This window comes from Lutra lutra, chromosome 2 (assembly GCF_902655055.1).
Source record: "Lutra lutra chromosome 2, mLutLut1.2, whole genome shotgun sequence".
Taxonomy (NCBI): domain Eukaryota; kingdom Metazoa; phylum Chordata; class Mammalia; order Carnivora; family Mustelidae; genus Lutra; species Lutra lutra.
The window spans coordinates 46,710,579-46,717,476 of NC_062279.1; the positions used below are offsets into that span (position 1 = coordinate 46,710,579).

The window sequence follows — 6,898 nt, forward strand, 5'->3', positions numbered from 1 at the left end:
CTGTGCAGGTAAAACTTGGTTCTTTTCCTGGGTTTCCCCTCTACTCACACGTGATTACCATACTCACATTTCTAACATCAGATATGGGTATGTGTGGGATTTTCCACACCAAGCAATTCTGTAATACCATCTGGGTGTTCTACAACTCAAATCAATTCTGAAATTATCTTTCTGGAGATAGTGTCAGATCCCACCAGTTAAGGGCTCAGTGCCACAGACTGTGCTCCACCCCCATGCACTTCAAATGCCAATTGCCATCCAGGTTGTTACCTGTACTGACTGTTTATAAATTGGAGGTTCCAATGACCCTCTCCTCAGGTTTGATTAATTTGTTAGAGAGGCCCAAAGAACCCAGGAAAACAGTTTACCTACTATTTATCGGTTTATTATAGAAGGATATGATAAGGGCTACAGATGAATATTCAAATGGAAGAGATGCATAGGATAAGGTATTTGGGAACGGGTGTGGAGCTTCCATGGTCTCTACAGTGTGCCACTCTCCCAGCATTTCCATGTGTTCACCAACCAGAAAGCTCTCCTAACCCCATACTTTTGGGATTTTTATGGAAACTTCATCATTCAGGCATGACCGATCATTTCTAGCCCTTCTCTCCTCTGAAGAGTGCGGGGGAGGCTGAAAATTTCAGGCTTCTAATTACAGCTTGGTCTTTCTGGTGACCAGCTCCCATCCAGGAGCCCACCTAGAATAATCTCATTCGAACAAAAGACACTGTTACCAAGAAATTTAAGAACCCTGTGTCAGGAACTGGGGCCAATGATCAAATATCAGAAAAAAAGATACTCCTAGAGCTCATATGACTTAGAATATTATAAGGGTTCTAGGAGTTTTGTGTCAGGAATTGGGGACAGAGACCAATATATGTATTTTCTATTATCTCACAATATTATTTCCAGTTTTGGCTTATCTCCTGAACTTCAGGCTTGTTTATCTAATTAACTTTTTGATTCATACATGTGGGTAACTAATAAAACTCAAAATTGACATAATGAAATGAAACTAAGATGATTATCCATCTTAGTCACTAAAAATAAGAAAAAGATGTATTTTTACTTCATTCTTACTGTTTCCAACACTTATACATTCCTGTCTGTTTTCATACCCTTGCCTGAAGAATTTTCTTAAACATATTATATAGCTCAGATAAAGCTAACAAAGAATAAAATTTTGCTTGTCTGAAGTGGTTTTCTATTTCATTTTCATTTTTGAAGGATATTTTATTTATATTTTATAGGATCCTGTATTGCTATATTTTTTTAGTACTGGAAAATGTTACTCCATTGTCTTTTTGAATGGCCTATTTTCTGCTGTTGCTCTTATATTTGTTCCTTTGTATATAACTTTTTCCCAGTGACAGATTTAAAGATTTTGTATTTATCTTTGATTTTTAGCAGTTTTACTATTTGTCCATCTCTTTGATATTTATCATTTTTTTTGAGCTTCTTTGATTCTTGTTTAATGTATTTTGTTAATTTTGGAAAATTCTTGATCATTTTCTCTTCAAATATTTCTTCTGCCCATTTTATCTTTACCTTATAAAAATCTTATAAGATTCTCCACCAACTTGGAGAAAGAGAAACTGAGATTCTTCAAATCTGATTATACCTACAGTCCTCAGTTTGAATATGCAAACCCATCTCTGCCAAGTGTGTTAGCCAAACACAGCAATGCCTCAGACCGATTTCTTAAACAGTCCATCAATATTATGGAACTGACTTTACAGAAATATGGAAGTTATGAAAAGTTTGAGCAGGCCACTGGTGGCAGCCTGCTATCTAAAACTCGAATCTGGAGTCATGTTCGGAAGTACATGATGAAAGAAGGCTGCCTGGGTGAGACTGTAGTTCATCTCACTGAAGATCTGCTTTCCTGAGCTTCAATGACAATGGTAAAGGGTGCCCAACACTGACCATTAATGTTTCCACAGCACATGAGCACTGGCTGGAGGGAATGCTGAGGCATGAAATAGGCACACATTATTTTCGAGTATTAACAACCTTCAGCAGCCATGGAACAGTTGGACTGGCCATAAAAAACATGAGCTAAAGCCAAACAATCCCACAGAGGAAGGACTGGCAAGTATTCACAGCGTCCTTTTTAGAAAAGACCCCTTTTTATGGAGGGCGGCCCTCCTCTACTACACTGTTTATCGAGCCAGCCAAATGTCTTTTTGCGAACTCTTCAAAGATATTGGAAAGTTTGTCAAGGACCCCAATACAAGATGGGATTATTGTGTACAAGCCAAGAGGGGATGGACTGATACTTCTCAACCAGGCTGCTTTAGTAAAGACCAGGTATACTTGGATGGGATCCTGCAAATTCTCCGGTACAGAGAGACCATTGACTTTCATCTACTGACTGCCCTGGGCAAGGTGAGTGAGACCAGTGGCATGTAGTCTAGAATACACCAGGTCATCATTTCCTTAGGCTTGGTTTAAGGATTAAATAAGATTCAGATTCCAGTGGTTACTGTTAGTTACTGCCAGATGTCTCCCTCATAAAAGGTACCTTTCTGGGGCACCTGGGTGGCTCAGTGGGTTAAAGCCTCTGCTTTCAGCTCAGGTCATGATCCCAGGGTCCTGGGATCAAGCCCCACGTCGGGCTCTCTTTTCGGCAGAGAGCCTGCTTCCTCCTCTTTCTCTCTCTGCCTGCATCTCTGCCTCCTTGTGATCTCTCTCTCTGCCAAATAAATAAATAAAAAATAAAAAAAATTTTAAAAAAGGTACCTTTCTTTTTTATATTAAGTAATCTGTGGGGTAATACCTAAGAATGTACTGTTCTTTAACAACCTTTCAAGGAATGGTTTTAACATCCATTGGTGATCTTTGCCCATATCAGTTAACTACACTAGTGTCGCAAAATAGAGATCTTCAAATTGTTACATTTCACTCCCCCTTTTAACAGTATTATTATGGACTTAAGTGCTTTTTTATTCATCCCTTCCAGTGGCTGCTCCTGTGTTTTTAAAAACATGCCACCCTGTTTTCTGGCAAAGTAAAATATTCTGGGTCCATCTTATCCAAATCTCAGACAAGGTATTTCTCCAAGGAAGGCTGGATTCCTTTTAGTGAAAATGGTATTTAGAAAACAAGTACTAGGTGTGCTTATTACTTCTGGAATGTTGATGCTTCTGTGTCTTTCCAGTGAGCAAATCATGTATTTGTTTTAAATCATAGGGTGTTCTAATTCACATCACACACTGCAAGTTTTTTACATCTTTCTTCCCATTCCATATGTGTGTCTCCCTTTTCTTCAAATGAAAATTGTGTTCACCAACTGCAGTATTATATCTATTATGTTTACTCATTCTTTCCTATAATAAACTCAGGATGGAGCGCCTGGGTGGTTCAGTAGGTTAAAGCCTCTGCCTTTGGCTCAGGTCATGATCCCAGAGTCCTGGGATCGAGCCCCGCATCAGGCTTTCTGCTCTGTGGAGAGCCTGCTTCCTCCTCTCTCTGCCTGTCTCCCTGTCTTCTTGTGATCTCTCTCTCTGTCAAATAAATAAATAAAATCTTAAAAAAATAATTAAAATTAAATTAAATAAAATTAAAAATAATTAATTCCATGTATATTTGCTCATTAAATATTATCCAAGAGCTCTTGGGTGATCTGTCTTTTTTCACTTTTTTCCCTTTGTGTTTCAGTTTGAATATTTAAAAAGAATGTATATTGGGGCGCCTGGGTGGCTCAGTGGGTTAAGCCGCTGCCTTTGGCTCAGGTCATGATCCCGGGTCCTGGGTTCAAGCCCCACATGGGGCTTTCTGCTCAGCAGGGAGCCTGCTTCCTCCTGCCTCTCTGCCTGCCTCTCTGCCTACTTGTGATTTCTCTCTGTCAAATAAATAAATAAAATCTTAAAAAAAAAAAGAATGTATATTTACTTACTTCCTAGGTCACTGATTCTTTTATCACCTATAGTAAATCTACTGAGGAACTCATCTAAAGAATTCTTTATCTCTGTTATTGTGTGTGTGTGTGTGTGTGTGTCTTTATAATATTTTCATTCGACTGTCATTTCTCTCCTGATTTTTTCCATATGTTTATATGTTTTCCACATTTTCCACTAAGCCTCCAACATATTAATTGAAATTATTTTTAAATTCTCTGATTGAGCATCCCAGCATTTGATTCATCTTTGAATCTAGTTGTATTGATTGCTTTAGTTCTTGACAATGAGGTTGGGTGGGGGAGGTTTGTTTTTATTTAATTAAAAAAAATTTTTTTTCTTTTACTTTATTTTGTGTCTCATAATTTTTTGTTGACTCCTGAAAATGATATAGTAAATACTGAGGTAACTTGTATCCATGCCTGGAAGTGGGCATAACTCTAGCTATCATACTGTTTGTGTGGAGGCATGATTTATTTTGGTCAGGAATTGACCTATCTTTGGGTATTATTGTTGCTATTTTTATCTCTAGTGTACCACTGAGTTCAAAGTTTTCTAACAGTGGTTTTCTATTGTCTTGTGGTTGGGTCAGAGGCTAAAATACCAGGGAGGTTTTTTTTGTTTGTTTGTATGTTTGTTTATTTTTTATCAGCACTCCTTCTTCACCATCAGTTTTCAATCATCCTTGCATGTCTGAACCACATAGGGTTCTTCTCAAGCTCCTTCTCTTCTCTTAGCAGTAGACATATATTGCTTGTTACTCAGTACTAGGTTCATGCTAGGTACAGGTCTGTCCTCTGTCATCCTGGTCCAATCTCAGGCTTACCTCAACTTTAGTCTTGCTGTACTTGGATCTCAGTTTAAGGATTTCTCAGTGTCTCTGCCAATCTTCTCTATGGTAGAAAGTCTCTGCCTTTACTTGTAGTTGACTTTGGAATGGAGAGAATGTATTGTTACTGCCCCACTGGCAAAAGACCTCTGCATAGTATTGGTGTAGGATCCTAAGCCAGGAATGATTTGCTGACCTTCCTTCAGAGGTAGAGGATTTATCTTATATATATAAGATATATATATATATATATATATATATATATATATATATATGATATAAGATAAGATATATCTTATATATTATATATTTCTCCAAGCAGCAATGCTTTCTCCTAGCATTTCTCTCCAATCTTTCTCTAAGGATTTCAATGTGTCCTATGGTTAGAAAGGTTTCTAGCTTCTCCCCAAAAGACGTCCTCTGTACATTGTTTCTATGTCATTTATTTCATTACAGCAATCTGGTACCATTAGCTCAAAAGTCTGCTAGGACCAAACTCAAATTTTTACAGAAGTTGCTAAAAAATACAGTCCAAATCAGCATATTTTTAGTGATTTAAAACCTGTCTGCTTTACATACCCTGCAAAATTACATTCAAAATCTTCTAGCCATGGATAAGACAAACACTGGGATTATAAAAGATGCCAAGCCACTGCTGCCCTTTGGAATTCTTTGACCCACAGACTCTCCAGTGTGCTGCTCAATGATATCATCCATAGGTCTCCTCACTAATTTTCCCCTCTCTCAAGAATTCCCTTGCCCTTTTCCTCTTCTAGGTGGTGGTCCTAGGCCATTGTCTCTGGAAGCTCTCACACTGTGAGGTCCTAACCCAACCTTACCACATTAAGATCTGTCAAGAAGCCAACTAAATAAAGCTAATTGTTTGTCAGTTACCTTGTAATCATATACTTCTCCTTAATCAGCCCCTGATAAACTCACTACAAGTGGGAATGAGGACCAAGTCATTTTTAGTGATGATCAAGGAATTCATATGGTATATGACAAATCAGTAAAACAACCACTTGGCAAGCTGATCCTGGAGATCCTTAAGCTATTAGGGCTCCAAATTTGGGATCCTTACGTGTTAGTCTGGTGTGTTATACTCTATATTGTTCATGGTCTCCTCTTGTGCCTTATTAGCTTGACCAAGCAGTAACACCAGTATTTGAGTGAACCCACATTATAAAAACTGACTGGGGATGGTAACAGAAGCAGTGAATTGTCTAGGGAAAGTGGTCAGGCCTCCTGCATAGGTTCCCCACTGGGCAGGTGCTAGATGTTCTAAGACTTGTCAGCATTGAATAGGAAAGGGGAGATTGCAGGCCAGTAGAGCAAGGATGGACCATCAATCACCCCATTATAGACTATGGTGGCAGGAATTCCTCATAGCCAAGTCAGAGATTTGGGGTACTCTGAAATGAGAGGATGTTCTCATTCCTGGGGACTCATATGTAGGTAAACAAGTCAATAAGGTACAGATAGAAGCTGAAGCCAGTCTCCTAAATATGGTTGGAAGAGTAGCCTTTGCAAGCCTCTGTGATATTTAGTTATGCTGTCATGATGTCATCATTATAGCTTCTCTGCACAAGGATGTGGACACCTGACCCTAACACTTGGGCTGAGCTAGCTAAAGTGTTACTTTAAGTGTAAGCGAATATAGACAGGGAAATTTATATCCCTGTCTATCCCAGGACTCCAAAGGGATAGTTGTTCTGCTGAATGGTTCCAACCATAAGACATGTACTACACCTTGCTTGTGGCAGCTTGTCACAGGAAGCCATTCAGAAGAGGTAGGAGCCCAAAGTCCTAGCAGAGATGATAAAGGGTGGCAAGACTGTTCGAAAAAGGACTGGTGATCTTTAGATGAAAAGGCAGCACAGTGTCACCCTGACAGTGTCTGGGGATAATTTACCCTCTGCTATGTCAGTAACCATGCACAGCATACTAAAGACTGGAAAGACAAAAGTAAAGGGCCAAGATGGAGGGGAATGTTCTAGCTTGGAGGAGGACACACAGCCTCTGTCTCTTACCCTGGTACCCAATCTCTCCTTAAGGAGCTGAATCAGGAAATAAATAAAATAAGGGGGGGCTACCTGGCTATGTAGACTGTATCTGGTGGAGAGTAAGCTCCATCTAACAGGGTCTGAATTTTAACAATCAGATGTTA

At 39.1% G+C, this 6,898-nt stretch overlaps 1 pseudogene; it reads left to right on the plus strand.

Annotated features, from left to right (window-relative positions):
- Positions 1-414: 414 nt before the first annotated feature.
- Positions 415-2,480, plus strand: LOC125094039 (uncharacterized protein KIAA0895-like; annotated as a pseudogene).
- The last annotated feature ends 4,418 nt before the right edge of the window (positions 2,481-6,898 follow it).